Source organism: Chiloscyllium punctatum, chromosome 37, assembly GCF_047496795.1.
Source record: "Chiloscyllium punctatum isolate Juve2018m chromosome 37, sChiPun1.3, whole genome shotgun sequence".
Lineage (NCBI taxonomy): Eukaryota > Metazoa > Chordata > Chondrichthyes > Orectolobiformes > Hemiscylliidae > Chiloscyllium > Chiloscyllium punctatum.
In genome coordinates, this window is record NC_092775.1 from 17,176,535 (window position 1) to 17,202,764 (window position 26,230).

Genomic DNA, 26,230 nt, shown 5'->3' on the forward strand with positions numbered 1-26,230 from the left:
CCTTCCTGTTCATGAACTCACCCAAATGTCTTTCAAATATTGTAACTGTACCTGCATCCATCACTTTTCCTGGCAATTCATTCCACACATGAATCACCTTCTGTGTAAAAAAGCCAACCCTCATGTCCTTTTTAAATCTTTCTCCCCTCACTTTAAAAATATGCCCACTAGTTTTGAATTCCACCACCCTTGTCATACACCTTATCTATGCCCTTCATAATTTTTTATCAACTTTCCTTTGGCTATGTTACAGATTTCACATGAAGTATTTTCAACACTGCTTTGTAGTCATGGTTATAACGAGGTTGGTATTTATGTAATGGCAAACCATCTATCATCATTTTTTAGTTAGCCCTGGCTCAGTGGGTAGTTCTCTTCCTTCAGACTCACAAGACTGTGTTACTCAAGCACCAATGCATTTATGTGAACACCTACTCTCTGATGCAGCACCGAGGGAGTGCTGCATTGTTGGAGTTAGACTATTTCTGATTAAAATCAAGTCCCTGCCATTCCTTTCACGAAGCCACAGAAGATCCCATAACACGAGTTGAAGAAGAACAAGCCATGGCCAGCTCAAAAGAATAACATCAAAAAGATTACCTGGCCATTTGTTTCATTATTATCTGTAAGACCTTGCTATGTGCATGTTGCCTTTGCTGTTGCAGCAGTGATAGGACCTTAATGACGGTTAATTGGTTGAGATATGATTTGAGGTACTCTGGGTCAGACAGACACTGTATTAATACAAGGTAAAAACAATGACTGCAGATGCTGGAAACCAGATTCTGGATTAGTGGTGCTGGAAGAGCACAGTAGTTCAGGCAGCATTCAAGGAGCTTTGAAATCGACGTTTCAGGCAAAAGCCCTTCATCAGGAATAAAGGCAGTGAGCCTGAAGCGTGGAGAGATAAGCTAGAGGAGAGCGGGGGTGGGGAGAAAGTAGCATAGAGTACAATGGGTGAATGGGGGAGGGGATGAAGGTGATAGGTCAGGGAGGAGAGGGTGGAGTGGATAGGTGGAAAAGGAGATAGGCAGGTAGGACAAGTCCGGACAAGTCATGGGGACAGTGCTGAGCTGGTTGTGGTAGCGGGTTTGTTTCACGACATGGTTGAAGAGCTTCAGGCCAGAGGAAATGACCTGGGAGTTGCAGTGGGAGAGGGACTCCCTGAGATTCTTGTAGAGAGAGGAGGAAAACTCCTTCAAGGCAGGCATCCTTGCAAGAGGATTCGCAGTAGGGTTAAAATCAACGAGGTAAAAACAATGACTGCAGATGCTGGAAACCAGATTCTGGATTAGTGGTGCTGGAAGAGCACAGCAGTTCAGGCAGCATCCAAGGAGCTTCGAAATCGACATTTCGGGCAAAAGCCCTTCATCAGGAATAAAGGCAGTGAGCCTGAAGCGTGGAGAGATAAGCTAGAGGAGGGTGGGGGTGGGGAGAGAGTAGCATAGAGTACAATGGGTGAGTGGGGGAGGGGATGAAGGTGATAGGTCGGGGAGGAGAAGCTCCTTGGATGCTGCCTGAACTGCTGTGCTCTTCCAGCACTACTAATCCAAAAACTGTATAAATACAGTTTCATCTTTTATATTCATCGCTTTTTTCCACTTTTATCAATGTTTCTATCAATTGGATTGATCTCAATGCTATTTTCATTCTTCTGTCACACATGACAAACTTCTTAACTCACATGCAATGTTTTGTTGAACAGTCCAATGCATGAACTTCACTGAACAGAGGTAAGCCAACTAACAGACTGGAAACTCAAATGTCACGATAGTTATTCAACCATATGTGAAATAAAAATAATAATGTCAAATTATTTTTTGATCAGAATTGCTCGTTTAAATTGGTCGTGACTGATTTAGACTCTTATCTTATTTTGAGAACATCTTTTCACTCTCTTATCCCCAAATGCCAAATTTCTTTCTTATTATTGTCCATTATCAAAGTTCACATCACTTGAGAAACAAGACTTTTTATTAAATAAGAGTTCTTTACATCTGGAAAGCTGCACACATCTTATAGTATGAATGCAAAACAGCTACAGAAAATCCTTAAGGAGATCTTTGCACATTCTTGTCCCTCCCTTGGATCCTATTACATTCAAAACACAAAATCACAAAGATCAGAACAGATGAACAGAATCATTTAGATCATCCTTCCACAAATAAATCAAAAGTTACACTGGTGAAAGGTTGCATTTCTTAACAAAAAAAAATCTAGCATTGTTTTCAAAACTAGATACAGGCCTGGGTTTATCATTATGAAAGAACAGTTGGATAATGTGCAAAAGCACCTCACTCCAACGTAGATAATATTCAATTCAAGTTCTTCTGCAATTTTTATTTCAAAAAAAGAGTTGACACAAAGTATTTTTGAGTGTTGATTATATCTAATCAATCCTTTGATGCCACTGACATGTTGAAGATGCTGAACATAAAATGAAGTTATAATAATTTATTCCATGGAGATTTTCCTTCATACATTTCAGAGGGTTTAATAATTCGGACGTTGCTGTCACTTCAATTGTTTTCTCATTAAGTGATGTGATCTAAGAAACGAAATACAGGCAGATTTGCTTTGTTCGCTACTTTCAGCATAAATTGAAATAGATTTATGATCATGTTTATAAGTAATGAACAGCTTTTGCTTTAGTATTTTTTAGTATTCTTCAGTATTTTTAACCAAATTCAGGGTTGTTGTTTCTTGGCAATGACCCAATGTAATGATTACATTACTGGATGAGTAATACAGGAGCCTGCAGTAAACTCCAGAGAGTGCAAGTTCAAATCCCAATATGGCAGCTTGAAAATCTGAATTCTGTTTTTAAAATATTGCCATTAAGTATCTTCAAAGCTGAGACAGTGTCTCAGGGAATCAGAGGCCATGGGGAAAAGGCAGGAAAGTAGAGTTGACCATTATCAGATGAGCCATGATTTCATTGAATGTCGGAGCTGACTTGATGGACTGAGTGACCTACTTCTGTTCCTAGAGTGAGTATCCATGCAATTTAATAAGGCTTTTCAACTGTGTGATACTAGTTTTAGCTGAAAATGTGTTGCTGGAAAAGCGCAGCAAGTCAGGCAGCATCCAAGGATCAGAAGAATCGACGTTTCGGACATGAGCCCTTCTTCAGGAACCCTGAATTTGGTTAAAAATACTAAAGAATACTAAAAAATACTAAAACAAAAGCTGTTCATTACTTATAAACATGATCATAAACTATTTCAGTTTATGCTGAAAGTAGTGAACAAAGCAAATCTGCCTGTATTTCGTTTCTCAGATCTCATCTTCTCCTGAAGAAGAGCTCATGTCCGATACGTTGATTCTCCTGCTCCTCGGATGCTGCCTGACCTGCTGCGCTTTTCCAGCAACACATTTTCAGCTCTGATCTCCAGCATCTGCAGTCCTCACTTTCTCCTGATACTAATTTCAGTCATATACTGGATAGTGTCATTTTGGTTTCGTTGTACTAGACTGTGCACAATGCAGGGTGATGTTATGTTAGCATAGCAAAACGTTTTGTCACCATAAGTATGTAAGTTAGCTTGCTGAGCTGGACAGTTTGTTTTCAGCCGTTTTGTCACCCTGACTAGGTAATATCATCAATGAGAGTCTCTGGTGAAGTGCTGGTGGTATGCTCAGCCTCTCTATTTACAGGTCTTGGTTTCTTAAGTTGGGTGATGTCATTTCCGATTCATTTTCTCAAGGGAAGGTAGATGGGTATATTGGTGATGTTCTGGTTAGAATTCCATGTGTCTAAGAATTTTCATAGTTGCTTGCAATGGAATATCGTTAATGGGCCACAAGTTAACAAGTGTATTATTAACCAATGGCAAATTCATGTTCTGACATTTTGATAAAATAATAATTATTAATATTTTAAAAAATTATATGCCACAGCTAGTGACAGTGCGCATCTAATGGCCTCATGAAACCCATCTATTTTTATCGACAAGGAGAGGTTGCTTTAAGTATTAGGCCCTTGTCTGCAGACTGTACACAGGAACAAGCATCAGGAGTGAAGATTGGAAGCTGGAAATGAAAAGCAAAAGTTCTGAAAATACTCAGTGGGCCTGACAGCATCTGCAGAAACATACAAAGTGGATAAATACTTCTCCAAAAGGTGATGGGCATGGAAGCTGGAAAGGTGTTTGGTTGCTCTGGTTGTGCCTAAACTTCTGCCAGGATTAAGCTCTGCACAGGATGGTCTGTAGTGGGAGGTGACACGGGGGCACGCTGACATGGGGCACACAGACACAAGATGGTCTCTGAGCCATTACATAGAAAAGTGCAGCAAAGCGTACACAGACACTGCCTGAGGCCAACAGGATATCAGCACAATAGACACAGACATAGGTAATTAATTTAAGGCAGGTGGGGGAGAGAATACACATCAGTAACATCTACTGCCCGCCAAAGTGTCTGAGTCTAGCCACCAACTTCAATAGATTAGATTCCCTATAGAATGGATACAGGTCCTTCAGCCCAACAAGTTCATACTGACCCTCTGAAGAATAACCCACTCAGACCCATTCGCCTACCCTATATTTACCCTTGACTAGTGCACCTAACACTATGGGCAATTTAGCATAGCCAATTCACCTAATCTGCACATCTTTGGACAGTGGGAGAAAACCAGAGCACCCAGCGGGAACCCACGCAGACACAAGGAGAATGTGCAACCACCACATGGACAGTCGCCTGAGGCAGGAGTTGAACCTGGGACCCTGGTCTTGTGAGGTGGCAGTGCTCACCACTGAGCCACCATGCCACCCAAAAACGTTAACTACCTGAGACTGCTTGTATACAAGTGTTAATGCTTTAGATTTGCAGTAATGGAAAATGATCTTCCTTCTCAGGAAGAACGATCATGACCAATTACTGCAGCAATGGACTTTTGCCTGGCTGCTGAAACTGACAATGACTCTGTAATGTTTTCTATAAACAAGCCATGCTGCACAAACAAAGACTCAATATTTGGACCATTATACCGTGAAATGTATAAAATATCATAACATGTGCTCAGAGGGTGTGAGAAGGATCGCAGCTGTCAGCCGTGCTGCCGGACATCTCTCTCTCTCTGTCTCGCCCCAGAGCTCCAGTTTCTTTGTACAATAAACTCTGTCAATGGATCTCAGTTCTGACTCCAAGACTGGTGATTTTCCCCATAACAGGTCCATGGTTGACTTTCCCACCTGTGACCTCTCATGTGCCTTGAGTGACCAATTAAGGATCACTTGCCCTAGCTCACTGCTGCTGGGATTAACCTAGATGTGCCTGTCACTTTGCAGCCATCAAGGTGCATTCCTACCACAATAGAAACATAGGAACATAGGAGAAGTGGTAGGCCATTCAGCCCCTCAAGCCTGTTCTGCTCTTCAGTGAGATCATGGTTGATCTGAGGCCTAATTCCATATACTTGCCATTGGGCCATATTCCTTAATATTTTTGCTTAACAAAAATTTATCAACCCCAGATTTACATTAACAACTGGACTAGCATCAACATCCTTTGTGGAAGAAAATCCGACCCTCTAACATCTTTTGTGTATCAAAGTGCTCCCTCGTATTTCTCCTGAACTATCTGGCCCTAATGTTTCAACTTTGCCCCTAGTTCAAGAACCTCTAGCTCGTGGAAATAGTTTGTCTTTACCGACTCTGTCTGGTTCTGTTGATATCTTGATGAATTTGATCAGATCACCTGTCAAACTTCTAAATTTTTGAGGAAACAGACCTAAATTGTATAATCTCTCTTCATAACTTAACCCCTGAAGTTCGGGTATCATCTTGTAAACCAATGTTGTACTCTCTCCAAGGCAAATACATCCTTCCAAAGATGAGGAGCCCAGATCTGCTCACAGTACTCCAAGTGGGGTCTAACCAAGGTTTAATATAGATACAGTATAACTTCTACATCTTTTTGCATCAGTTCTCTAGATATAAAGACCAGCATTCCATTAGTTTTCTCTAGCTGTTCATGACATTTTAAAGATGCAATTGAACCCTCACATCTCTGTGGACATCCATTGTATTTAACTTCATACCACCGAGAAAGGACCCTGATGGATTCCTTTTCCAGTCCAAAATGGATAATCTCACACTTGCTTACATTGAATGCCATCTGCCACAGTTTTGCCCATTCACCTGATTTTATGCTATCAACTACACTGTCTACAATACCACCTAACTTTGTGTCATTAGCACATTTCTATACCATTATCCAGGTTTTTTTTAATAGATAAAGTGAATAATTGAGGCTCTAACACTGATCCTGTAGGACAGCACTGGTCGTAACCTATCAATTTGATCACCTAACCATTATCCCTACTTTCTGTCACCTGTCACTGAACCAATTTCCCAGTCATGTCAGTAATTCATCCTCAATTCCTTGGGCTTCTACCTTAGTTAACAGTCCCTTATGTGCTGCCCCTTATGGACACCTTGTCAGCACTGGGTGGTTGAGAATGTACCTCCTATTCAAATGCAAGGGTGTGCCCGCTGGGGATATCCTTAACTGCACATTTAAAGACCTCCATTGATAATGGATTGTGAATTCACCCTGCTCCCTTGCTTCCAACAGCCCCGCTTTTCTCTCTCCCTGCCCCAAAATCTGTGAGTCCCCACCCATCATCACTTGCCCTTGTTCTGGGTTCTCCACAATCCGAGAGCTCCAGACCTGCATAAACAGCCAGCCCAAAAATGTCAGGAACTTAGCAGGGAGCAACATAATTCAGATTCCTTTTATTTATTGGGCCTGATCAAAAGTGAAAGTCTCAAGGGGTTTGGGTGAACATTTCCTTTGTCTTCTCCCAGAGTGTTGACCCATTGAGCATTGAGAAAACAGGACCAGGTGATGGGAAGTGTTTTTCAACCTTGCAGAAAGGATGACCAGTTTATCAAAACTGATTTTGCTGGAATTTTGCCTGAATGCTTGAAGACATGACTTCAAGAAGGACAATAATTTTATTGACAGACCGTCTATTGAATCGAGGGGTTGCAGCAAATGTATTGTCTCCAACGCTTTTTATTTGCTGTTGATGCACAGACTTGGTCTCCCTGAAGTACTGGAGAATGATGATGGCAACTGCTCTCTCTGTTAGGACTGTGAACTACTTTGTTGTGGAGCACTCGCTTGAGAAAGCTGAGATGTGATGCAGTTAATCCAGTGTGGGTATGCCTCCTAAATGGTGGCCTTTTGAGAGAGGTGCTTGACAAGATGTGAGAAATGCTCAATATATTCTAACATGCTTCAACATCATGAGTGGGCTGCACAGAGCAGATAGGGTGAAGCTGTTTTCTCTTGTGAAAGAAGCAGAAATGAGAAGGCATAGATTTAAAATAATGTGCAAACAAAGCAATGGTGAAGTGAGGAAAATCGTTTTCACGCAGTAAGTTGTTAGAATCTGAAATGCACTGCCAGGAATAGTAGTGAAGATATGTTCAATTGGGACATTCGTGAGGGCATTGAATGCTTTTTTTGGATTGAAATGGCATGCAGGAATATGCAGAAAAGGCAAGAGTTTGACATTAGGCAAAAGCCAGACTAGATAATAGATCTGGTACAAATATGATGGGCCAAATGATCTCCTTCTGCATTGTAATAATTCTGTGATTATTCGTAAAACAGATAGGAGAGGAATACTTCACTTATGACGTATTTAACATTACTTGCTTATGAAATGCTGGAAATCACAATGGGTCTGGCAGCATCCATGAAGAGGGAGCATGCCACCGTTTCGAATCTAGATAACTTTTCATCAGAGCTGACGTGAAGCGTAGAGGGGGCAGTGTTTATGCGATGGTGGTGGGTGGTGGAGTGCTTAGGGAGAAAGGGTGTAGTTAGAAGTGATCAGATGTGAGAATGGCAGAACATCTGCTTCTGTAGGTAATTTGCTTGCGCTTATTGTATGCGTTTGAAATTGGCTCCTTTGATCTGGTTTTTGAGGACACTCAGGGACTTTGATTGTTCAAAGTTCTGAATTTATATGCCAGTGTTGTATTTTGATTAAGCTATAATAATAACCAAAATTCTGCAATGATGGTAGCTTTCATTTAGGGGACTAATATGCTTTCAGACAGTAGAATCAAGCTTTGAGTGATGTTTCAACATTTGGAGGGTTTTCCCAAAAATGAATCAATATTTGGAAGAGGTTCCCATGGAGTGCAGTGTTCGTATCAGTTTCTGCTGGAGATCTCTGGGCGTGTGACAGTAATTGGTTAGAGTTCCTCAGCTTATGTCAATATTTGGAAACTTTTCTCGGGTGTGTGTTTGTATTCAAAAGAGATCTTTTGAACTGTATTCAGAATCTCCCTCATTCTTATTTTGACCAGATAGGTTTTACATTGTACCAACCATCTACTTGAAGACAGAAAGCGCTAACATTAAAATATAGTGCAAATATACCTTTATTGTGCCGCAGCCCCATATTGCAATATTATGTAAATATTTGGAGGGTTTTCCCAAAAATGAGTCAATATTTGGAAGGGATTCCCATGGAGTGTAGTATTTGTATCAGTTTCTGTAGGAGATCTCTGGGTGTGTATCAGTAATTGGTCAGAGTTTCTCAGATTATGTCAATATTTAGCAATTTTTCTTGGGAGTTTCTTTGTGTCTGCAGGCGATCTTTGGAACTGTCCACAGAATTGCACTCATTCTTATTTTGACCATATAATTTGTACATTGTCTGTCAAGCGGATGGTTGGTTCAAAAAGCGCTAATATTAAAGTGCAAATATACACATAATCTGTCACAATATTGCAATTGGAGACAAAATTTGCACAAACCCATGTCTTTCCAATTGTTCTGTGTTACGACATGCACCCAGGCTAGATGGGAGTAGTGCCAGGGTCTTTTGAGTGGATTCAATGAGAATTAAATGATCTGTGACCGCACCCGGCAACATTTGCAGAGCATGTTGGTAAAGTGGGGAGTCAAAGATGCGTGTTTTCCAGTTATTTCGTCCAGTGTAGAAGACAAACATCACATGCTAATGGAGAAGTCCTGGTTTGCACCATCTGAAAAGGTACCCAACTGGCCTTTTAAATATGGCACCAGAATCTTTGATCCCAAAAGTGGTAAGAAATCCAGCTTGCTCTCCTCTTAAATTGCTGATAACTTGTGCAATATCTCATTTCCATACAATATAAGATGAGACGAATTTGATTAGGGGAGAGAATGCACCCCGCCCCCACCCTGGCATTGATAGCTATAAAGCCATCCAAGATGTTAGATGCTATACTTCAACTTCTAAAGTGAAAGTTCCACCACAAATGGAATCAATGTATGTGTGGATAGAGGGAGAGCATTTAGATGTGCACTTGCGATGCTAAGGCACACAAGGGTGGCATGATGGCTCAGTATTTCGCACTGCTGCCTCACAGCACCAGGACCCGTGTTCGAATCCATCTTCAGGTGACTATCTGTGTGGAGTTTGCACATTCTCCCCGTTTCTGCATGGGTTTCCTGCGGGTGCTGCGGTCCAAAATCGCCCATGAAGATTTTTGAGATGTATTTGCATTGTCCTAGGTCCAGCTCAGTTTGCAGCCAGATATGGGCTTGGACCTGCACCTCCTCTCTCTGGCGAAGGCTGCCCAGGATCAATGGCAAGGCAGCAGAAGAATGAGATGCCTACATCCTACCACAATTCTACTGTCTGCTCAAGGAGACAAAATGGTGTTGGCGGGCTACCAGAGGCAGGAGTGACAAACAGACTCCCAGGTAGCCTCTTCCCAGGACACCATAGAGGTGCCTACCCCTCCGCTCCTCATAGACTGAGACGTGAATGTCTCCAGCAGCTCATTCCGAGGAGGGTGAGCTGACATGTGGGCAGGACTCTCTCACTCCTGCACATTTTTGCAGTCAACGGGCTGACCAATCCAAGCACGGGAACATTACGAGGCCAATGGTCTGTTTTACAAAGACCCTGGTTAAAGAGTGGACCGTGTCACATCTATCCTTGGTGGCAGTCATAGCCATAGATTCATAGAGATGTACAGCACAGAAACATACCCTTCGGTCCAAGTCATCCATGCCGACCAGATATCCCAAGCCAATCTCGTCCCACCTGCCAACACCTGCCCATATCCCTCTAAACTCTTCCTATTCATATACCCATCCAGATGCTTTTTAAATGTTGCAATTATACCAGCCTCCACCACTTCCTCTGGCAGCTCATTCCATACACATACCACCCTCTGCATGAAAAAGTTGCCCCTCCGGTCTCTTTTATATCTTTCCCATCTCACCCTAAACCTATGCCGTCTAGTTCAGGACCCGCCCACCCCAAGGAACTTTGTCTATTTATCTTATTCATGCCCTTCATGATTTTATAAACCTCTATAAGGTCACCCCTCAGCCTCCGACGCTCCAGGGAAAACAGCCCCAGCCTGTTCAGCCTCTCCCTATAGCTTAAATCGTCCAACCCTGGCAACATCCTTGTCAATCTATTCTGAACCATTTCAAGTTTCACAACATCCTTCCAATTGGAAGGTGACCAGATTTGCATGCAATATGCCAAAAGTGGCCTAACAGCCACAATATGACCTCTCAACTCCTGTACTCAATGCTCTGATCAATAAAGGAAAGCATACCAAAAGCCTTCTTCACTACACTATCCACCTGCAACTCCACTTTTAAGGAACTATGAACCTGCAGTCCAGTCTAGGATTCCTTTCAATGTCATCAGCCAGGAGAGCCCCTTGTCAACCAGCTACCATCCTTATCTGGGTTACAGCCCTTGAAAAGAGGTTGGCACCTGTCAGTGGTCCAGGAGTCTTGGTAGCTCCCTGGACTTTGCAGAATAGTGCTAAAAGACTGTGCTCCAAACACTGGACTGATTTTGCAGTAGCACACTGACTAACTGTTCATAAGGACAGGGCTGACGGTGGCCCAACTCCTGAAGTACAACGGCACAGATCTTTTGATGTGTGTTAGACCAGCCATCTCACTCACCAGGCTGGAAAAGGCTAAATATGACAGTAGTCCTTAGCTGAAGTCTACTTTCACCCTACTCAGCATATTTCCCCTTTGCCATTGACACAACTCCATGCTCTTCCATTGCAGGTAATGTGTCTGTCACATAAGCTATTGGTACATGCCCCTCTGTAACGTTAACACAACACCATGCTATACACAGTCACGTGCCTCACTCTTCCACACTCACAGCCCCTCCGTTCACGTTTGCTCTTTACTATTTGCTATAGACTCAAGCTGCCTGTCTTTCTTTCCATGCCAGAGCTTTGTCTCACAGCTACAAGCTGTTTGATACCCATATCCATGGAAGTGTGTTACCTCTCAGACAGAAGCTGTTGCCTAAGCCCTCAGCGTGAACATCCAAGTGGATATTCCGACACTGGTATGTTGCTCTTGCCAGTTCTTAGTTTGGTAATGATTTGCAATGATTGTATCTACAATGAATGGAAGGAAGCTGGCTGTGTATTCACCCAGGTAAGGGGCTGATGACCCAGATTGAGGGGTACCCATTTGGTTTCTGCTGTCATTATTTGGGATGGGGAAGCTAATACAGCAAGTCCGGTAGTGAATGGCAGTGGAAAGGCATATATTTCAGCTTCTTGAACCTGATGTCCTGAGATTTTGATTTCATCATCTTAGGAGGGAGGACATCACTGTGACAGGTTTTCTTGATGACGAGAAACAATTTTTGTGTTATCATTACTGAGTCATCACTGTTGAGAATACATGGTAAATGGTAGGGCATGGGAAGCACTAAGAATCAGAGGGACCCTTGGTGTGTATGTACAAGGATTCATTAAGATATTGGGACAGGTGAATAAAGTGGCTTAGAAAGCACACAGTAAACTTGCTTTTAATAGCCAAAGGAGGGGTTATGAGCACAGAGATTATGCTGGAACTGTATAAAATGTTGGTTGGGCCACAGCTAGAGTACTGAGTGCAGTTCTAGAATCCATATTACAGGAGGGATGTGATTATATGGAGAAAGTGCAGAGAAGATTTACCAGGATGTTGCCTGGGCTGGAGAGTTTCCATTATGAAGAGAAGTTGGACAGACTTGAGTTATTTTCAATGGAGTTGAGGAGACTGAGAGGGCATGGATAGGTTAGACAGGAAGAAATGTTTCCCCATAATGGAGGGATCAATGACCAGGGAGGGGCTGGGATCAATGACTTAAGGTAAGGGGCAGAGGGTTCAAAAGAGATTACGATTTTTGAGAAGATTTGTAGCTCAGGTTGAGGTTCGGGTTGTATGCTCGCTGAGCTGATAGGTTTGTTCTCAGACGTTTCGTCACCATGCTGGGTAACATCATCAGTGAGCCTCTGGTGAAGGACTGGTTCAACGCTTTTACCAACCTCTGAGAAAATAACCGGAAATGTTATCACCCACCATAACAGACCAAGACACATAAATAGAAAGTGGGACAGAGCACCAGCGCTACAACAGAGGCTCACTGGTGATGTTACCCAGCATGGTGACAAAATGTCTGAGAACAACCCTACCAGCTCAGTGAGCAAAATTACAATCTAATTCATAGGAGAGGTGAGGGTGGTAAGAATCTGGGACTCGCTGCTTATAAGGGTCATAGAGGCATATATCCTCATAACATTGAAGAAGTATTTAGATGTGCACGTCCAATGCCTGGGCATATGGGGATCTGGGCCACATGTTGGGAAATGGGACTAAAATAGCTAGATGGTTGTTTTTGACAAACACAGATGCTGTTTGTCACAGAGTCTTTTCCTATGCCATAGGCCACTATGACTCTCTGCCTCTTTGATTCTGTCATGCTCATCAGTATTCTCCCTACTTCAGGAAAGAACCATCACCCTTAATGTCCCAAAAGTCCACTGAGCTGTAACTTTAATGTACTCAGTGACAGAGAGTGCCAAAGGTTCTAAATCCTTTGAATAAATACATTCCTTGTCTTTCGGTCCTTGATGGATGGCTGCCTTATTTTGAAAGTGCTCTGCACTCATTAAAATGACACATTAAAAATAAACTTATACAAAATCTCTTTCCCACACTGAAAAACAATATTATTCTATTACGCAATACGTACCCAAAATTTAAGGTACGGATTCAATTTTGGTACAAGTAAAACAATGATGTTTACACAGCAAACTAATCTACCTGCATTTAACTAGTCCCCTGTGGCAATATTTTGTTTAACTATTCTGTTAATTTGTTGACATGAACATGATGCTAGTAATGACATTTTTTGCAGTCAGTAGTCATTATTAATCCTCTTTGAAACTGATAGCGATGTTTAGATTCTCCATATGTGCAGATATATGTATAAATCTAGAAATTGTTGTCAGTGATTTTACACTTTCCTAGAGCGTGCACTGTCAAGTCTGCTAGAAAATAATCAAGTTGGAAAACTTGAATTGACAATAATTTGCACTTTTACACTTATACACACTCACTTTAAAAGCCCAGTTTGAAAAGATGATGTATTCTTTACTGAAGTGTAGCTGGGAATTTGCTGGTGTACGAAACTTATAATTACTTCTGAACAGCCTCACAGGCCCTGAAAAACTAATTGTATATCAGTGGAGCTTCCATTTTTGACATTATGATGAAAAAAATCAATATAAATTTTAAAATGATTTTTTTTAAAAATTGGTGACATTTCAGTAATATTTCAGCATCCACAAAAGAATAGAAGCAGATGTAGGCAAATCCGCCCCTCAATCTGCTCCGCTACTTGACACGATCACAGCTGATCTCATCTCAATCTCAAATCCACTTTCTGCCCACTCTCCGCAACCTTTCAAACCATTATTAATTTAAAATACGTCTATCTCCTCCTTACAGTTACTCGATGTACGAGCATTCTCCATTCTCTGGGGGAGTGAATTCTACAGATTCATAACCAGGTTAGAGAAGTTATTTCTCGTCATCTCTATTACAAATCATCACCTTATCTGAAAGCTTTGACTCCTCATTCTAGCTTTTACCATATTCCAATGTTCATTTTCCAATGAGTTACTTCAATCTGTATTAAATTTTATTTAAAAATGAAACATGAGACATATTTATGTTCCAGTTGTTGCATCTGAAAATACTTCCATACTTGTTTACTCTGCTTGATGGCGTCACTGCTGCTATACATGTACAGGTTTTCTTGATTTGCCTCTAGATTTAAATTGATGACCTGGGAAAGATGGCATTCTTGTCACAAAGATCATTAGATGTTTAAGGGCAGCTTTCCTTGAGCTTGTCCGTAAAATCTCCCATTACACACAGTATTTTCATTTTTTTGTTTTACTCACTCATGGGATGTGGGCGTTACTGGCTGGTTAGAATTTATTGCCCATCCCTAATTGCCTTTGAGAAGGTGGGGGTGAGCTGCCTTCTTGAACCGCTGCAGTCCACCTGCTGTGGGTTGACCCACAATGCCGTTAGGGAGGGGATTCCAGGATTTTGACACCACAACAGTGAAGTGAACGGCAATATATTTCCAAGTCAGGATGGGGTGAGTGGTTTGCAGGTGGTGATGTTCCCAGGTATCTGCTGTCTTAGTCCTTTTAGATGGAAGAGCTTGTGGGTTTGGAGGGTGATGTCAAAGGAGTCTTGGTAAATTTCTGCAGTATACATTACAACTACTGAATGTTGGTTGTGGTGCCAATCAAATAGGCTGCTTTGACCTGGATGTTCATGAATGTTGCTGGATCTGCACCCATTCAGGCAAGTGGGTAGTATTCCATCATGGTAGATGTTGGACAAGCTATAGTGGGCTGAGGAGGTAGGTACTTGCTGCTGTATTCCAAGCCTCTGACCTGCTCTTATAACCACTGTGTTTATGTGATGAGCCCAGCTGAGTTTCTGATCAATGGTAACCCCAAGGATGTTGATAGTGGGGGATTCCGTGATGGTAACACCATTGAATGACAGGGCGCAGTGGTTAGATTGTCTATTATTGGAGATGATCATTGCCTGGCATCTGTGTGGCACAAACGTTACTTGTCAGCACAAGCCTGGATATTGTCCAGACCATGTTGCATTTGAACATGAACTGCTTCAGTATCTGAAGAATCACAAATGGTGCTGAATATTGTGAAATCATCAGTGAACAACCCCACTTCTGACCTTATAATGGACAGAATATCATTGATGCAGCAGTTGAAGATGGTTGGGCCTAGGATACTATGCTGAGGAACACCTGCAGAGATGTCCTGGAGCTGAGATGACTAACCACCAACAACCACAGCTATCTTCCTAAGTGTAAGGTAGGACTTCAAACAGCTGAGAAATTGCTCCTGATAGCCATTGAGTATAGTTTTGGTACAGATCCTTGATGCCACACTCAGTTGAATGCAGCCTTGATGTCAAAGGCTGTCATTCTCGCCTCACCTCTGCAATTCAGCTCTTTTGTTCATGTTTGAACCAATATTGTAATGAGGCCAGAAGCTCAGTGAGAAATCAAACTGAGCAGGTTATTGCTGGGCAGGTGCTGCTTGACATCATTTTACTGATGATCGGGAGTAGATGAGTGAGCCAGTAATTGGGTGGGTTGGATTTGTCCTGATTTTTGTGTACAGGACATACTAAGTAATTTTACACATTGTCAGGTAAATGCCACTGTTGCAACTCAACTGGAAGTGCTTGGCTAGTGGACTGACAAGTACAGGAGCACAAGTCTTCAGTACTATTGACAGAATAATGTCAGGGCCCATAACCTTTGTAGTTTCTGTGCTTTCAACTGTTTCTTAATGTAGAGGGGAAAGATTTAAAAAGGACCAGAGGGATAACTTTTTCATGCAGAGGTTAGTGCATGTATGGAACAGGTGGTGGAGGTGGGAACAATGACAACATTTAAAAGGCATCTGGATGGGTATATGTATAGGAAGGGTTTAGAGGGATATGGGCCAAATGCTAGCAAATGGGACTAGGTCAGAATACAATGGCTGACCCGGTGTAAATGAGTTGGATTGAAGGATCAGTTTCTGTGCTGTGTGATTTCATGAATCTATGGATGTACTTTATGAGGAGTGAATTGAATTGACTGAAGACTGGTATCTGTGATGCTAGCAACCACTGGAGGAAGCAGAGTTAAATCACCCACTCGGCACTTCTGGCTGAAGATTGCTGCAGTTTTTTGCACTGAGGAGTTGGGCTCTTCTATCATTGAGGATAGGGATATTTATGGAGCCTCCTACTCCCGTGAGTTATTTAATTGTTCACTACCATTCATGATTGGATGTAGCAGGATTGCAGACCGTGGATCTGATCTATTGGTTGTGGGATTGCTTAGCCCTGTCTATCATTGCTGTTTATGATGTTTGGCAAGCAAATAGACCTGTTTGGTAGTTTCATCAGGTTGACACCTCATTTTCAGGTATGCCTGGTACTACCCCTGGTGTGCCCTCCTGCACTCATTGAATCAGAGTTGATCCACTAGCTTGATGGTAATGGTTGAGTGGGGAATATGAGGTTACACAGATTGTGCTGGAGTACAATTCTACTGCTGTTTTTGCCCACAGTTCCCCTTGGATGCCCAGTCTTGAGTTGCTAGATCTGTTTGAAGTCTGTTCCAGTTAGCACAGTGATAGTGCCACACAATGCGATGGAGGGTATTTTCAATATGAAGGCGGGACTTCATCTCCACAAGGACTGTGCAGTGGTTGCTCTTATCAATACTGAACTGATTGGTCATGGACAGATGTATCTGCAGCTGGTAGATTGACAAGGATGAGCTTCAAGTATGTCTTTCCCTTTTGTTGGTTCCCTCACCACCTGCCGCAGACTCAGTTGAGCAGCTATGTCCTTTAAGAACCAACCATCTCCATCAGGAGTACTGCTGCTGAGCTACTCCTGGTTGTTCAACATTGAAACTCCCACCCAGAGTATATTTTGCACCCTTCTACTCTCAGTGCTTCCTACAAGTGCTGTTCAACATTGAAGAGCACTGAGTCATCAGCTGAGTGAGGACAGTACATGGTAATGAGCAGAAAGTTTCTTTACCCATGTTTAACCTGAAGCTATGAGACTTCATGGGGTCCAGAGTCAATGTTGAGGACTCCCAGAGCAACTCTCTCCTGACCCCATACTACTGTGCTGCTACCTCTGCTGGGCCTGTCCTGCTGGTGGGAGAGGTCATATCTAGGGTTGGCGGTAGTGGTGTCTGAGACAATGTCTGTAAGGTATGAATCCATGAGTATGATAGAGGTGAGCAAAAATGCCATCCCGTATTCCCAATTTCTCCGCCTCCGCCGTATCTGCTCCCAGGAGGACCAGTTCTACCATAGAACACACCAGATGGCCTCCTTCTTTAGAAACCGCAATTTCCCTTCCCACATGGTTAAAGATGCCCTCCAACACATCTCGTCCACATCCCGCACCTCTGCCCTCAAACCCCACCCCTCCAACCGTAACAAGGACAGAACACCCCTGGTGCTCACCTTCCACCCTACCAACCTTCACACAAACCAAATCATCTGCCGACATTTCCGCCACCTCCAAAAAGACCCCACCACCAGAGATATATTTCCCTCCCCACCCCTTTCCACCTTCCGCAAAGACCGTTCCCTCCGTGACTACCTGGTCAGGTCCACACCCCCCTACAACCCACCCTCCCATCCTGGCACTTTCCCCTGACACCGTAGGAACTGTAAAACCTGTGCCCACACCTCCTCCCTCACCTCTATCCAAGGCCCTAAAGGAGCCTTCCACATCCATCAAAGTTTGACCTGCATATCCACTAATATCATTTATTGTATCCGTTGCTCCCGATGTGGTCTCCTCTACATTGGGGAGACTGGCCGCCTCCTAGCAGAGCGCTTTAGGGAACATCTCCGGGACACTTGCACCAATCAACCACACTGCCCCATGGCCCAACATTTCAACTCCCCCTCCCACTCTACCAAGGACATGGAGGTCCTAGGCCTCCTTCACCGCCGCTCCCTCACCACCAGACACCTGGAGGAAGAATGCCTCATCTTCCGCCTCGGAACACTTCAACCCCAGGGCATCAATGTGGACTTCAACAGCTTCCTCATTTCTCCTTCCCCCACCTCATCCTAGTTTCAAACTTCCAGCTCAGCACTGTCTCCTTGACTTGTCCGGACTTGTCCGACCTGCCTATCTCCTTTTCCACCTATCCACTCCACCCTCTCCTCCTTGACCTATCACCTTCATCCCCTTTCCCACTCACCCATTGTACTCTATGCTACTCTCTCCCCACCCCCACCCTCCTCTAGCTTATCTCTCCATGCTTCAGGCTCACTGCCTTTATTCCTGATGAAGGGCTTTTGCCCGAAACGTCGATTTCGCTGCTCGTTGGATGCTGCCTGAACTGCTGTGCTCTTCCAGCACCACTAATCCAGTATTTGCTTTCCAGCCTCTGCAGTCATTGTTTTTACCCAGGTTGATAGGCTGATAAGAAGGCTTATGGGGTGTTAGCTTTTATTAGTAGAGGGATCAAGTTTCGGGAACATGAGGTCATGCTGTAGCTGTTCGAAACTCTTGTGCGGCTGCGCTTGGAGTATTGTGTGCAGTTCTCAATTTAGGAAGGATGTGGAAGCTTTGGAAAGGGCTCAGAGAAGATCTACTTGGATGTTGCCTGGTATGGAGGGAAGGTCTTACGAGGAAGATTGAGGCAGTTGAGGCTTTTTTCATTAGAGAAACATAGGTTGAGAGGTGACTTAGTTGAGACATATAAGATAATCAGAGGGTTAGATTGGAGAGCCTTTTTCCCCGGATGGTGATGGCTAGCACGAGGGAGCATAGCTTCAAATTGAGGGGTGATCGATATAAGACACCCTCCCGACGTCCCCAACAGTACCCTTCCACTGACACGCTCATTCGTTTGGCTGAACTGGTCCTCACCCTTAACAATTTCTCCTTCGAATCCTCCCACTTCCTCCAGACCAAAGGGGTAGCCATGAGCACCCGTATGGGCCCCAGCTATGCCTGTCTCTGTCAGCTATGTAGAACAGTCCATCTTCCATAATTACACTGGCACCACTCCCGACCTTTTCCTCCACTACATTGATGACTGCATTGGCACCACCTCGTGCTCCCACGAGGAGATTGAGCAGTTCATCAACTTCACCAACACATTCCACCCTGACCTTAAATTCACCTGGATCATCTCTAACACCTCCCTCCCCTTTCTAGACCTCTCCATCTCCATTAATGACGACCGACTTGACACTGACAATTTTTACAAACCCACCGACTCCCACAGGTACCTGGATTACACGTCTTCCCACCCTACCTCCTGCAAAAATGCCATCCTGTATTCCCAATTCATCCGCCTCCGCTGTGTCTGCTCTCAGGAGGACCAGTTCCACCACAGAACACACCAGATGGCCTCCTTCTTTAAAGACTGTAATTTCCCTTCCCACGTGGTTGAAGATGCCTTCCAACACATCTCGTCCACATTCCGCACCTCTGCCCTCAGACCCCACCCCTCCAACCGTAACAAGGACAGAAACCCCTGGTCCTCACCTTCCATCCTACCAACCTTCGCAAATACTGCATCATCTGCTGACATTTCTGCCACCTCCAAACGGACCCCACCACCAGGGATATATTTCCCTCCCCACCCCTTTCCGCTTTCCGCAAAGATCATTCCCTCCATGACTATCTGGTCAGGTCCCCGCTCCCCCCCAACAACCCACCCTCCCCTCCTGGCACCTTCCCTTGCCACCACAGGAATTGCAAAACCTGCGCCCACACCTCCTCCCTCACCTCCATCCAAGGCCCCAAAGGAGCCTTCCACATCCATCAAAGTTTCATCTGCACATCCACCAATATCATTTATTGTATCCATTGCTCCTGATGTGGTCTCCTCTACACTGGGGAGACTGGACGCCTTCTCGCAGACCGCTTTTGGGAACATCTCTGGGACACCCGCACCAATCAACCGCCCTGTGGCCCAACATTTCAATTCCCCCTCCCACTCTTGCCGAGGACATGGAGGTCCTGGGCCTCCTTCACCACCGCTCCCTCACCACCAGACGCCTGGAGGAAGATTGCCTCATCTTCCGCCTTGGAACACTTCAACCCCAGGGCATCAATGTGGACTTCACCAGTTTCCTCATTTCCCCTTCCCCCACCTTACCCCAGTTCCAACTCAGCACCATCCTCATGACCTGTCCTACCTGCCAATCTTCCTTCTCACCTATCCACTCCACCCTCCTCTCTGACCTCTCACCTTCATCTCCACCCCCAACTGCCTATTGTACTCTTTGCTAGTGTCTCCACAGCCCCACCCCCTCCCATTTATCTCTCCACCCCAGAGGCTCCCTGCCTTCATTCCTGATGAAGGGCTTTTGCCCAAAATGTCAATTTTCCTGCTCCTCAGATGCTGCGTGACCTGCTGTGCTTTTCCAGCACCACTCTAATCTAGATATAGGACAGATATCAGGCGTAGTTTCTTTACTCGGAGAGTAGTAGGGGCATGGAAAGCACTGCCTGCAACAGTAGTACACTTGCCAAATCTACGGGCATTTAACTTGTCACTGGATAGGCATATGGACGAGAATAGAATAGTTTAGGTTAGACGGGCTTCAGATTGGTTTCACAGGTCGGCGCAACATCAAGGGCCGAAGGACCTGTACTGCGCTGTAATGTTCTATGTTCTATGTTAATGGTTTCACGGATTCAATAGATTCTTAATTCAAGGTTTTTTAAAATTGAATTCAAATTCCACTCTCTGCCTGGCAGGATTCGTACCAAGTCTCCAGGACATTAGATGAGTTTCAGAATTAATCATCTAATGATACTACTTGGTCATTGCTTCCTTATCTGTGATACCAAAATTACAAACTGCACTATAACAAATACAGAGCATGCTGAGAAACTCAGCAGATCTGGCAGCACGTGTGGAGAAAGCAGCAGTGCTAATGTTTTGAATCTGGTATGACTCTTCCTCAGAACTGATAGTCTTCTCTGCTGTGTACAATAGTGTTTTCTATAAGCACAGCTGTCTGTGATGCATCGTGCAGTCTTACAGTCTCGCTGTAACTCCTTTATTACATTGTGTCTGATCTGCATCAACTGTCCCTTAGACTTCACCTATTCTCTTTTGTTGCTTTCTTTCTCCATTATTCTATACATTGCATCTGTGTTTATCTACTTTGTTATCCTGCATTTCTATTCTGGTTCCTGTGCACTGAGTGTGGTTTTACTGATTTGTTATTTCTGTGCTGTTTTTACTCTGCCTCCTGCATTCTGGCTGTATGCACACATCGTCTTTCTAATTTGTTTCATGCGACATTTATGCTGTCCCTCCATTGTCCAGAAATTGGCCGGGTTATCCCAAAGAGTACACGACTCTGAAAGAATCTTATGGACCTTGAAGATTACCAATGGTAGAGAGTACTCAGACCATTCATGGGGACACTTGAGAAAGCATCTGATTTCTGCCTTGCTTTGCCTCATGCACTGGACTTATGTCTGTATTGTAAAAAATCTGTCTCATGTTTCACTTTCTGTCTGTGTTCTATCCATTAGATTTCCTGCACTAATTCATCCTTGTGCTGTACTGGGTTCTGTCTGTTAACTGTCCTTAATCAGGAAACCACTTATACAAAATTTCAAGTCTTATCAGGATCTGACTCAGAGATAAGCTTAACAAACATATTTAAGTAAAAAACACTCTGTGACTAGCCTTGCCGATCTGCATTTACGAAACATTTAACTTTATCTAACAAATCCATTCAATTAATCATTTCTTGACTTCATTGTGGTTTCTGGTAACTTAAAAATATCCATCTTTCCAAGACATGGTTAGGACATAAAAATAACTTCTTTAAATGTTGCACAAAGAAACACATGTTCGTCGTTGACTTGAATAATAACAAAATAGGAGCTGCCTGAAGGGTGAAGGGTTCAAAGTTTTTTGGGAAAACAAACTGCACCTGATGATGAGTCACACACTGCCTCAAAGATTGGACTCGTCTGAATTGAATCCCTCGGTGAAATTCCAATTTACCCTCCGTACACTGGTATTTAAATGGTCTTAATCATTCAACACTGCAGACATCATTTTAACAAAATGAACTGAAAATCAGGATGGAAACAATGCTGCCCACAATCTTCCCTGCAAGTCATCTCATTATGCTCCTCTGGCAGTGATAGTCTGGACCAGGTTGATGGGTTGTGAGTGGTGGTTAGGAATACCTTGTGTTTTACGTATCAGATGTACCACCCTCTCCCTGTTTCAGAATGTTGGGGATTCAAGCCGCACTCCAGGGACTCCAATACGCAGCTGAGATTGACACCTTGATATTTACGGCACTATTGCAAAGTTAGAATTGTCAGCTTTTAGATTCCGCGGCAGACATGCTAAAACTGAAACAAAAACCAAAAGAACTGCAGATGCTGTAAATCAGAAACAAAAACAAAAATTGCTAGAAAAGCTCAGCTCTGGCAGAACTTGTGGAGAGAAATCAGAGTTACCATTTCAGGTCAAGTAACCCTTCCTCAGAACTTTTGAGGGAGGGTCACTCAACCCAAATGGTAACTCAGATTCCTCTCCACAGATCCTGCCAGACGTATTGAGTTTTTCCAGCAATTTTTATTAAAATTTGAATTTTACAGAGATTTGAATAGCCACAGCACAAGGGTGACCCATAAGTTTGTAAAGTATTCCATTTTGTTTTGGGAAGATCCTTGTGGTGGCTGTGGGAGTGTCCCTACATCTGGCCTAGCAGGCCTGGATTGAAGTCTCACTCAGTCTAGAGTTGTGTAATAACAGCTTTGAACAGGTTGATTGCAATAAATATCTATAGTGAAGCCCTTGCTGTCCTATGTTAAAGATTGTGTGATGCTAAGAAAATATGTAACTGAGTTGTATCCAGCAGCAAGAATCTTCTTGCAATAAAGGCATCATCAGGAGGTATAGAGTTGGTGTGGTCCTCACAACCACTAGCAAAATGTCAAACCTATAGATGGGATGGGATACAAATCATTTTTCTGACAATAGTGCAACTTTGTTGAGGCTGTGACTAGTATGCAAAGTTAAAAATCCCACAGCACCAGGTTATAATCCAAAAGGTTTAATTGGAAGCACTAGCTTTCGGAATGCTGCTCCTTCACCAGGTGGTTGTGGAGAATAAGATTGTAAGACACAGAATTTACATCTTTTACCATCTTATTACTCCACAACCACCTGATGAAGGAGCAGCGCTTTGAAAGCTAGTGCTTCCAATTAAACCTGTTGGATTATAACCTGGTGTTGTGTGATTTTTAACTTTGTACACCCTAGTCCAACACCAGCGTCTCCAAATCATGACGAGTTATGCAATTCTATGTACTCTATTGCACAACTTGTTTCACTTTATTATTGTACAGCTAATTTCAAATGTTTAATGCCAAACTATGCATTAAACATTTGCTTCTCAGACAGGTATCACATACTTTCTCTCTAAGATAGGTCATGTACCGATCAACATTTGACCCACAAAGCAAAAAGCTCAGTGTGACTCATGGACAACTGCAAGTTATCTCTAAGTCATGAGTCATGAAACATCTGGAGCATTCCAGGACAGCACAGGTATAATTGGGTGGGTGTATCCACCCACAGAATCATCAACCGCACCATTTACATGATGGAGTGCCTTTGTATGATGAATTACCACATCCTCACGATAACCAGAAGCGTTTCATATCCACCAAATTATTTAAATTGTTGAAAATACAGTGAATCATAGAATTATAATGGTTCAGGAGGCCATTGAACCCATTGTTCATGTAATGATTCCATAACCTGGGTCAGTCTCCTGCTTTTTTCAAATATCACTGTACATCATTTCTATCCTAATAGTCACCCAAGTGGTGTCAATTGAACCCACCTTTACCAGACAGTGGGCGGTGCAGTGGATCAGTGGTTAGCACCGCCCATTCACAGCTCCAGGGACCCAGTTTGATTCCACCCTCAGGTGACTGTGTGGAGTTTGCACATTCTCTCCAGGTGCTCTGGTTTCCTCTCACAGTCTAAAGATGTGAGGGTTGGGTGGATTGGCCATGTTAAATTGCCCATAGTGTTCAGAGGTTAGGTGGATTAGCCATTGGAAGTCCAGATTGAAGATTAGGGTCAGGAGCTGGGTCTGGGTGGGATGCTCTTTAGAGGGTCAGTGTGGACACGATGGGCTGAATGGTCTTGGATCCATAGGGGAAGTTGTCCAATCACTGAGACTAGAGCTGGAGACACTGGATTGTGGAGGACAGACTTGAGGTGGGGTTGGGGATGGGGTGAATGGACTGGACAATAATCTTTGGATGGATTATGGATGGTTAGGGGAAGAAAGCCAGGGATGTAGACTGACGTCACAGGTTGGGTTGAGGATCCAATATTCCTGTTTTTGTCATCCCACAGACAGTATCAGGAAATTATTTACCTGCTGGATCTAGCACTTATAGAATCATAGAGATGTACAGAATGGAAACAGACCCTTTGGTCCAACTCGTCCATGCCGGCCAGAAATCCCAACCCAATATAGTTCCACCTGCCATCACCTGGCCCATATTCCTCCAAACCTTTCCTATTCATGTATCGATCCAGATGCCTTTTAAATGTTGCAATTGTACTAGCCTCCGCCACTTCCTCTGGCAGCTCATTCCATACTTTCACCTCCCATTGGCTGCTGAGTTTCCTGAGTCCTTGGACCCATGGATGGCGAATGCTGCATGCAAATGGCTGCTAAAATCTGAGGCTAGTAAGGCACTGTCAGGATTCTATGATTCACACTTCTCAGCAGTGCATTCCATGTCTAACTCCTCCATTGCACTGCAAACATGCCATTTTCTGGTCCAACTGGAATATACTGGGGTGACCAATATGCTATTGAGAGGTGGAACAGTTACTAAAATTGTTAAATTTCCTTCCCTACCTCAGATTTTAGCAGCCATTTGCATGCAGCATTCTCAATCACCCAAAAATTAAATGAAATTCTGCAGTTATGTTTGGCAGCATTTCTAGATTTTCCACATTTCTAGGTTTTCCGGCTGTAAAGTTAATTCCATTCCCTCCCCATCATCCCAGAGATATTGAGGCCTATAAAAAAAAACATGATATCCTTCCTGACTGGATCAAATTTATTAAGTTCATAAATTGCTTCTTTCATTATTTTCAATTCATGTTTGAAATACATGACAACTTTGAAAGATGTAATGGCAATGCTATGTACAATACAGTCCAGACGTTAAAGAAAAGGTACACATTTTCTCAGTGCCATAATGTATATACTAAATCATGGAATCCAGATGACTATCACATATCATATGGTTGGAACAAAGCATTATTAAAGACCCCATAAACTGGGAATAAACCAAGACTTCTTATCGAGCCTTTGATAATCTTTAGAAATAACAAAACACTTTACAGACAATTCAATACTTCTGAGGCTCATTTGCAGTTGTATGATAGGAAATGTTGTAACAAACTTACATGAAACAAAGTCCCAAAAACAAAAGGGTGATACTGACCAAATAATCTGTTCTGCTTAATGATGTCTGAGGAGGGACAACTTTAGCCAGGACATTCAGAATAACCCTCTAGTCTTCAATGGTGACACGAATCCTTTGCATCCACATGAAATGACAAAAAGCAATCAATTAACAAGCTCTAACACACATTTCTTTAAAAGCTGGACTATGTTTACTGTTGTTCAATAGCATGCAGTTACCGGGAGGGATTAAGATACATTTACAAAGTGTAACCAATCAAGAATTATGCTGTGGCCTTTTGTTACTGACACAACGGGAATGCTTGGCTGTTTTCAATGCATTGAGTGAAATGGAAATAAACAGAGGGTAATGGCCGACCTATTGTAGGCTGCCTGTTGGCAGTTTTTAGCCCAAGCGTATTTCTGAAGGATCCAGTTAATTACCTGACCTTCCTCTTATTCAATATAAGGACCGTTAGTCCCCGATTGCTGGACAGATAGCAGAATGTTCATGGTGAAACAGGAAGGAGCTGAGAAGTGGTCAACAAGAAGAAGAAAAGAATTCTCTCTGCCTTACACAAACAAAGTGGCGTTATCAAGCTCAGCAGGTGCCAGCTAATGCTCTCGGAAAGACCTCGTGAATCAATGAAGCAACTTGACATTCTGTGATTAGTGACAAGGTCTCTCCGACTGTGTCCTCTTGTGGAATAGAAATTTGGATAACAAATGGCAAGTGAAAATCATTAGCAAACAAACAAAAATGATTTTTATGAAATGTTTACCCTTCTGTCCTACTCGTTCACCCATTGTGACCCAATTATGTTTTCAGGCCCTCCTTCCTGCAGCCCTGCACTGCA

At 43.2% G+C, this 26,230-nt stretch overlaps 1 long non-coding RNA gene and 1 other non-coding gene across 3 annotated transcripts in view; one reads left to right on the forward strand and one right to left on the reverse strand.

Annotated features, from left to right (window-relative positions):
* Positions 1-25,984, reverse strand: part of LOC140463219 (uncharacterized) — a 179,262-nt gene extending 153,278 nt beyond the window's left edge. Inside the window, exons 1-2 of one of the 2 annotated variants that reach the window (XR_011954634.1) lie at positions 25,951-25,984; positions 25,414-25,507 (exon numbers count right to left, since the gene is read on the reverse strand). This is a non-coding gene — a long non-coding RNA (uncharacterized lncRNA). Of the gene's footprint in view, positions 1-25,413; positions 25,508-25,817; positions 25,914-25,950 lie in introns of those variants that run through there. The other variant, XR_011954635.1, reaches the window with a different exon arrangement.
* On the forward strand, positions 22,484-22,587 carry LOC140463241 (U6 spliceosomal RNA). The gene has a single exon (XR_011954647.1). It is a non-coding gene; the product is annotated as a U6 spliceosomal RNA (small nuclear RNA).
* Positions 25,985-26,230: the final 246 nt, after the last annotated feature.